Source organism: Cherax quadricarinatus, chromosome 22 (genome assembly GCF_038502225.1).
Source record: "Cherax quadricarinatus isolate ZL_2023a chromosome 22, ASM3850222v1, whole genome shotgun sequence".
NCBI classification, from domain to species: Eukaryota; Metazoa; Arthropoda; class Malacostraca; order Decapoda; family Parastacidae; genus Cherax; species Cherax quadricarinatus.
In genome coordinates, this window is record NC_091313.1 from 43,847,537 (window position 1) to 43,855,805 (window position 8,269).

Below are 8,269 nucleotides of genomic sequence, written 5' to 3' on the forward strand. Positions count from 1 at the left end.
TCAGCTTTGCAGAGCAGAACATCAAGGAAAGGAAGAGTGTTGTCGACTTCTTCTTCAAGTGTGAACTGGATTGAAGGCTCGACCTGGTTGAGCTTGTCTTGGAGAGCTTGAACGTTGAAGCGTTTAGGAGTTATGAGGAGAATGTCGTCAACTTAACGGAGCCAGGTGACAGACGAAGGAATAATGGTGGAGAAACGTTCGGATTCTAGATGTTCCATGTATAAGTTCGCCAGGACTGCACTGAGTGGCGAACCCATGGGTAGTCCAAAAGTCTGCTGAAAGAGGTGATTTTCGAAGGAGAAACACGTAAAGCCAACACATAGTTCAACAAGGTCGATGAAATCGCTGGCTGGAATGGGAAGATCAAGTGAATCGTCAATTTTCCTGCGCAAGAGATCGATGGCTTGTGTAGTAGGTACTTTGGTGAATAGGGAAGTCACGTCAAGGCTGGAAAGTTTCTTGTTCCTGATGTTGATGTTGCGAATGCGATTGAGAAGATCACCCGAGTGTTTGAGATGTGCTGGACTGATAGTGACCAAGAGTTTAGAGAGGTGTTTGGCGAGAATTCCTGAGAGCTGGTGGGGAGCACTGTGAGTCTTTGGCAGGCCGTACATTCTGGCAGGTCTGGGGTTGCTGGGCATGGTGTGCAGAAGTTTCTTCCCTTGTTCTGAGCCCCTTAGAATGCGGCGAAGCTGACCACGAACTTCGTTTTAAAGTCTATCGAAAACCCACCAACCAAAACGATCTTCTCCACTTCTACTCTCACCACGACACCAAAACCAAACGTGGTGTGATTATAGGCTTCTTCCTACGTGCACTCAGAATCTGCAGCAATGAGTTCCTTGAGGAAGAATGCACTATAATTGAACAAGTATTTTCTAAACTCCACTATCCTCGTCACTTCATCAGAGACTGCAGACGGCGGGCATTAAACATCTTCAACACACCCAGAGAAGATACTGCCGAGAAGAGATACATAGTCCTCCCCAACAACTCCATTGCCAAACATGTTTCCAACATCTTTGCCAAAACATCATTCCAAGTATCTACCTCCACAACCACGACCATCAAGGACATCACCAGTAGTAGACAGGACAAGTCTCCATCCTCTGCAGGGGTATACATAATCCCTTGTAATGACTGCAACAAATTATATGTGGGCGAAACATCAAGAGACCTCCAAACACGCATTTCAGAACACCAATATGCAAGCAGGACTGACGATACCAGGAATGCCTGTGTACAACATCGCAATTCACACAACCATTTAATTAACTACAGAAACTCAAGACTTATAGCCAACGAAGACAACACTCAATACAGAAGAATCCTGGAATCATCGCTTATCTCTATAACCAACAATTTCAACCAGAACAATGGCTTCTATAACATAGCTGAACCACTCGCCAAGAAACTTCTTCATCGCTATCCCACATAATAGAACACTGCAGAAGGTCTACAACTTGTCCAATACCCCTGCCAAGCTACCCAAGACTCTATAACCCCACCCGGTAGATCATCAGATGCAGCATTCTCCACCTGACCTCAACATTCTGAACATGACTATAAATACTCTCGTACCTTCCAACCCCAGGTAGATCCGTGTGTGACTTGAAAAAGCCCACTGTGTGGGTGAAACGTTGTCAATAAAGGATCACATTATACTGCATTTGTGTTTATATTTCCATTGTGTCGGTATTTTATACCATTTATTTCCACAGTACATACAATATTCCTGTACAGTACATACAATATTTCTGTACAGTACATACAATATTTCTGTACAGTACATGAAATATTACTGTGCAGTACATACAATATTACTGTGCAGTACATACAAAATTTCTGTACAGCACGTACAATATTCCTGTACAGTACATACAATATCCCTGTACAGTACGTACAATATCCCTGTACAGTACGTACAATACTGCTGTACAGTTAATTATTTTTTAGTTTAATATCTTAATTATGCACCCCATACCAATCCTCTGGGTGGTAATCAAAAGATTACAGAGGTACATAATGGGTCCAGGGACTGTACCTCAACATTACAGAGGTACATAATGGGTCCAGGGACTGTACCTGAACATTACAGAGGTACAAAATGGTCCAGGGACTGTACCTCAGCATTACAGAGGTACATAATGGCCTAGTTAGAGATATTGGTAACCCAGCCATAGATACTGGTATCTAGCCAGAGATACTGGTAACCCAGTCAAAGATACTGAAAACCCAGCTAGACATACTGGTAACCCAGCCAGAGATACTTGTAACCCAGCAGGAGTCGGGCGGTAGTGACATCGAAGCGTCTGCTTATTTTGTTGGAAGGGACTAGTACCGAACTTGCACACGAAAATCACTCACTACGAAAGCAAAAGACTTGGCAGACGATGCACCATCCCCCCAATGAAAAGCAGGGGTGTCACTAGCACGTTAAGAGACCATACAATAAGTGTCAGGGGCCCGAGACTGTTCAACTGCCTCCCAGCACACATAAGGGGGATTACCAACAGACCCCTGGCAGTCTTCAAGCTGGCACTGGACAAGCACCTAAAGTCTGTTCCGGATCAGCCGGGCTGTGGCTCGTACGTTGGTTTGCGTGCAGCCAGCAGCAACAGCCTGGTTGATCAGGCTCTGATCCACCAGAAGGCCTGGTCTCAGACCGGGCCGCGGGGGCGTTGACCCCCGGAACTCTCTCCAGGTAAACTCCAGGTAAACACCATAGACCTGTGGCTCCTGCATGACACACATGTGGCTCCTCCTGCATGATAAACATGTGGCTCTTCCTGCATGATAGACATGTGGCTCCTCCTGCATGATAGAAGTGTGGCTCCTCCTTCGTGAAGGAATGATGATAGATGGACTGACTGGTGTAAATCTTCCTCAGTCTTAAGTCAATTGAAGTTCTTTTCGTATTATTATTCACAAACTGTTAACTGACAGTCCAAGACTGTAATCTGCTCGCTCGCTGACTTTCCCAGTTCATCAGTTCTATCAGACATCTGAAGACCAATGTAAGATGGAATTCACAGGTGCACTCCAACTCCACTGTCCACAATCCTACCATACCTGCGTTTGGCTTCTGACACGAGCATACCACAGTTTATACTTAACGAGTTGAGAGCATTTATTGATGATAAAGAATATGTTACAATTAGAGTGTCAGCCTTTGATATATGGACATATTTGAGTGCAAGGAGTATGGCAAACAGTTCTGTTTGAAGGGTAGAGGCCCAGTTATTGATGAGTGCTCCAACTTCCTTATGAGAGCCATCACACATCACACTTTATGACAACAGCAGCACTACCAGCTGCACCAGTGGATTGGTGAACAGAACCATTAACATAAATAATTTGTGATCAGTACAGCTTAAGGCATCCTGCTTAGCTTCAAGGCCAAGCTTTGTAATTTAAGAAGTTTTTTGAGGGAGCGGGGAAGTGCCACTGTTGCCTTATTTGACATAGATCATGTAGCTGGTTCATATGGAGGTCAGTTAGGTTTTTACGATCCATCTGGAGAGGTGTTCACTAGTGCTGAGGTAAGTTTGTAGGGCTTCTATACAAGGGTTTGAATGGGTTTACCTAAGTACATTGAACCAAAAAAAGTTAAATATTGATCAACAGTTGTTTACATGAATAAGGTATACAGGCTTAGTTGACATCAGTGACATATTACTATATAGAAAGCAATTTGTTATGCAGAGCATTTCAGGCAAATTAGGTAAGTTTTGTCCCGGGTGTACTCGCATATAATCTAGTGATACCAGTGAATAGCAGAATACAGTGTTGTAGTAGCAACTAACCAGTATTATAATGGTACTTAGTGGAGTGGAGTGACTTTCATTAGTTTCTTTTTTCTTGAAATACCAGACGTATACTGTGAATTTCATATAACCTGTAGTTACCAGCGGTCGCAATATACACAACGAGAAGCAATTATTACTACAGGAAAAGCGTCCTTCCTCCAAAATTTCCACCAGTCAACTATAGTGATAATATAGCAATTATTGTGGTGGAGACGAAAAAACCTAGAAAAGCTAGATACAGCGATTGATAAACAAGGGTTGAGGCTCGACCGTTCGTCATTGTAGGAGCTGCCAGCAATCACCGGTTCTTCAACACGCAAGTTATACTTTTGTATCAATCAAATCACATATTACTCGGGTAGATAATTTCCAGTAGACCCTTCATGTGTTAGCCCAAATCACCGACCAGTATGTTTTAAAGAAGTGACCCACTGATCAGATCAGACTGGTTCTGAACCCTCGACTAGTCCGAACCCTCGACTGGTCCGAACCCTTGACTGGTCCGAACCCTTGACTGGTTTCAAACGGATTCGTTGGACAATAAAGCAGACTGTAAATGGATGGGGTTGTAAGTGCCCTTATCAAACACAAACAATAAATATAAATCAGGAACGTACACGGTAAGCTGTCCGATATACAAGTACAGTTAGAAATAGAAATACAAAGAGCTAGAGCTTCATTTAAGGAGGTTATTAATAGAGCATTCAAGAGGTTGCTAGTAGAATTACAATAAATCAACCATTCAAATCATTATGAAGCTCTGTGTAGTCTGCAGTCAATCAAACAAACGGGCTTCCACATGGATAAATTGCCATTTTTGTGGAAATTGGTGTCATGCCCCTTGTGCAGATATCCAAGAACTAGCTACAAGAAGTATTAAAACAGGGAAGTGTTTTTGGGTATGCCCAAATGAGATAAATCTGTGGACTAAAATCACAAGGGTATTAAAAGAGGATAACATCAAAGCTGCTATGGAAGCTTTCTACAACAGATGGGAACATAAAAAGTCTGGGCTGAATGGTACTGCCCTTGATGCTGGCCATGTAGTCAGAAACTGTAAGGCTGGAGGTGATGTCCTGGTAGTCAGTAAATGTGGGGCTGATAGTGCTGTCCTGGGAGACAGTAATGGTGAAGCTGGAGGTGCTGTCCTGGGAGACAGTAATGGTGAAGCTGGAGGTGCTGTCCTGGGAGACAGTAATGGTGAAGCTGGAGGTGCTGTCCTGGGAGACAGTAATGGTGAAGCTGGAGGTGCTGTCCTGGGAGACAGTAATGGTGAAGCTGGAGGTGCTGTCCTGGGAGACAGTAATGGTGAAGCTGGAGGTGCTGTCCTGGGAGACAGTAATGGTGAAGCTGGAGGTGCTGTCCTGGGAGACAATAATGGTGAAGTTGGAGGTACTGTCCGGGGAGACAGTAATGGTGAAGCTGGAGGTGCTGTCCTGGGAGACAGTAATGGTGAAGCTGGAGGTGCTGTCCTGGGAGACAGTAATGGTGAAGCTGGAGGTGCTGTCCTGGGAGACAGTAATGGTGAAGCTGGAGGTGCTGTCCTGGGAGACAGTAATGGTGAAGCTGGAGGTGCTGTCCTGGGAGACAGTAATGGTGAAGCTGGAGGTGCTGTCCTGGGAGACAGTAATGGTGAAGCTGGAGGTGCTGTCCTGGGAGACAATAATGGTGAAGCTGGAGGTGCTGTCCGGGGAGACAGTAATGGTGAAGCTGGAGGTGCTGTCCTGGGAGACAGTAATGGTGAAGCTGGAGGTGCTGTCCTGGGAGACAGTAATGGTGAAGCTGGAGGTGCTGTCCTGGGAGACAGTAATGGTGAAGCTGGAGGTGCTGTCCTGGGAGACAGTAATGGTGAAGCTGGAGGTGCTGTCCTGGGAGACAATAATGGTGAAGCTGGAGGTGCTGTCCGGGGAGACAGTAATGGTGAAGCTGGAGGTGCTGTCCTGGGAGACAGTAATGGTGAAGCTGGAGGTGCTGTCCTGGGAGACAGTAATGGTGAAGCTGGAGGTGCTGTCCTGGGAGACAGTAATGGTGAAGCTGGAGGTGCTGTCCTGGGAGACAGTAATGGTGAAGCTGGAGGTGCTGTCCTGGGAGACAGTAATGGTGAAGCTGGAGGTGCTGTCCTGGGAGACAGTAATGGTGAAGCTGGAGGTGCTGTCCTGGGAGACAGTAATGGTGAAGCTGGAGGTGCTGTCCTGGGAGACAGTAATGGTGAAGCTGGAGGTGCTGTCCTGGGAGACAATAATGGTGAAGTTGGAGGTACTGTCCGGGGAGACAGTAATGGTGAAGCTGGAGGTGCTGTCCTGGGAGACAGTAATGGTGAAGCTGGAGGTGCTGTCCTGGGAGACAGTAATGGTGAAGCTGGAGGTGCTGTCCTGGGAGACAGTAATGGTGAAGCTGGAGGTGCTGTCCTGGGAGACAGTAATGGTGAAGCTGGAGGTGCTGTCCTGGGAGACAGTAATGGTGAAGCTGGAGGTGCTGTCCTGGGAGACAGTAATGGTGAAGCTGGAGGTGCTGTCCTGGGAGACAATAATGGTGAAGCTGGAGGTGCTGTCCGGGGAGACAGTAATGGTGAAGCTGGAGGTGCTGTCCTGGGAGACAGTAATGGTGAAGCTGGAGGTGCTGTCCTGGGAGACAGTAATGGTGAAGCTGGAGGTGCTGTCCTGGGAGACAGTAATGGTGAAGCTGGAGGTGCTGTCCTGGGAGACAGTAATGGTGAAGCTGGAGGTGCTGTCCTGGGAGACAATAATGGTGAAGCTGGAGGTGCTGTCCGGGGAGACAGTAATGGTGAAGCTGGAGGTGCTGTCCTGGGAGACAGTAATGGTGAAGCTGGAGGTGCTGTCCTGGGAGACAGTAATGGTGAAGCTGGAGGTGCTGTCCTGGGAGACAGTAATGGTGAAGCTGGAGGTGCTGTCCTGGGAGACAGTAATGGTGAAGCTGGAGGTGCTGTCCTGGGAGACAGTAATGGTGAAGCTGGAGGTGCTGTCCTGGGAGACAGTAATGGTGAAGCTGGAGGTGCTGTCCTGGGAGACAGTAATGGTGAAGCTGGAGGTGCTGTCCTGGGAGACAGTAATGGTGAAGCTGGAGATTTTGTCCAGGTAGTCGGGAATTATACGCAGGAAGGAATACATATAAATGACCTCATAGGGGACAGGAGCCGTAGTGGGGAAACAAGTGTAGTCAAAGATAAGATAAAACCAATATTGCAAACTAGAAATACCACAGGAAATAGCAAACAAGAGGACTCCACTAGCAATAGTGAGGATATATTACCAAAAACAACTGGTGGGAGCTCCATTGTTGGTGCTAGGGAGGATAGGAATAAGACAGGTAAACATGCACCAACAGGGAATACAGTCACAGAAACCCAAGGCAAACGGAAACCAAGCCTGTGCACATACTATGCACTTGGTATCTGCAGACATGGGAAATCTGGAAAAACAGACGGGACGTGCAACTATGACCACCCTAGAAAATGCCGTGCCCATATGACAACAGGAAAATGCAAACTCACTTCCTGTAAGCTTTTTCACCCTGAAATGTGTATCTCTTCAGTACAGGAAAGACTGTGCTATAACTTAAATTGCCAGGCACACCATCTAAAGGGGACAAAAAGATACAAAACATCCAGGCCATGGGAAAACCTGGGTAGCCACAGCCACTCAAGAGGGAGAGGTTTTTTAGTGCCAGGAAGGAAAAAAAACTGGCAGGAAATGGAAGAAATCGTACACCAAATCCAGTCATTCCTGGAGTGGAACCACAGTCGATGGCCTCCACTCCATACCAACAGATACAGATACTAATGCCGGAAAAAAAAATCCCCCCCCAGTACCAACAATACCACCAGTCCGATAACATTCTTCTTTGCAAATATACAGGGTCTAAAGCCAGCAACAAACAACAAAATACCTTTCATCCGTGGACTGCTTGCAGAGGCAAAGGCAATGTTTGCGGCTTTCACTGAGACCCACATAAAGGTTCACTTGGACAACGAAATATGGATCCCAGGTTACAACCTATACAGATGTGACAGAGTGAACAGGCAAAAGGGGAGGGTTGGCCTGTACATTGCAGAGTCACTTGTTTGCACAGAACTGCTTAATGCCTCAAATGATGTAGTGGAAGTTTTAGCAGTAAAGGTCGCGAACCAAAACCTAGTCATTGTGGTAGTCTACAAGCCTCCGGATGCAACATCCCAGCAATTCCAGGAACAGCTGTTAAAAATTGACCACTGTCTGGAAAATCTTCCAGCTCCTGCACCCAACATCTTGTTCCTGGGGGATTTCAACTAAAGGCACCTAAAATGGAGGAATATAGCAAATAATGTTGTTGCAGTAATAACACCAGGAGGGAGCTCTGATGAAAACTCACACTCACACGAGCTTTTAAATCTCTGCACAAAATTTAATTTAAACCAGCAAATAATAGAGCCTACTAGACTGGAGAATACACTAGACCTCATC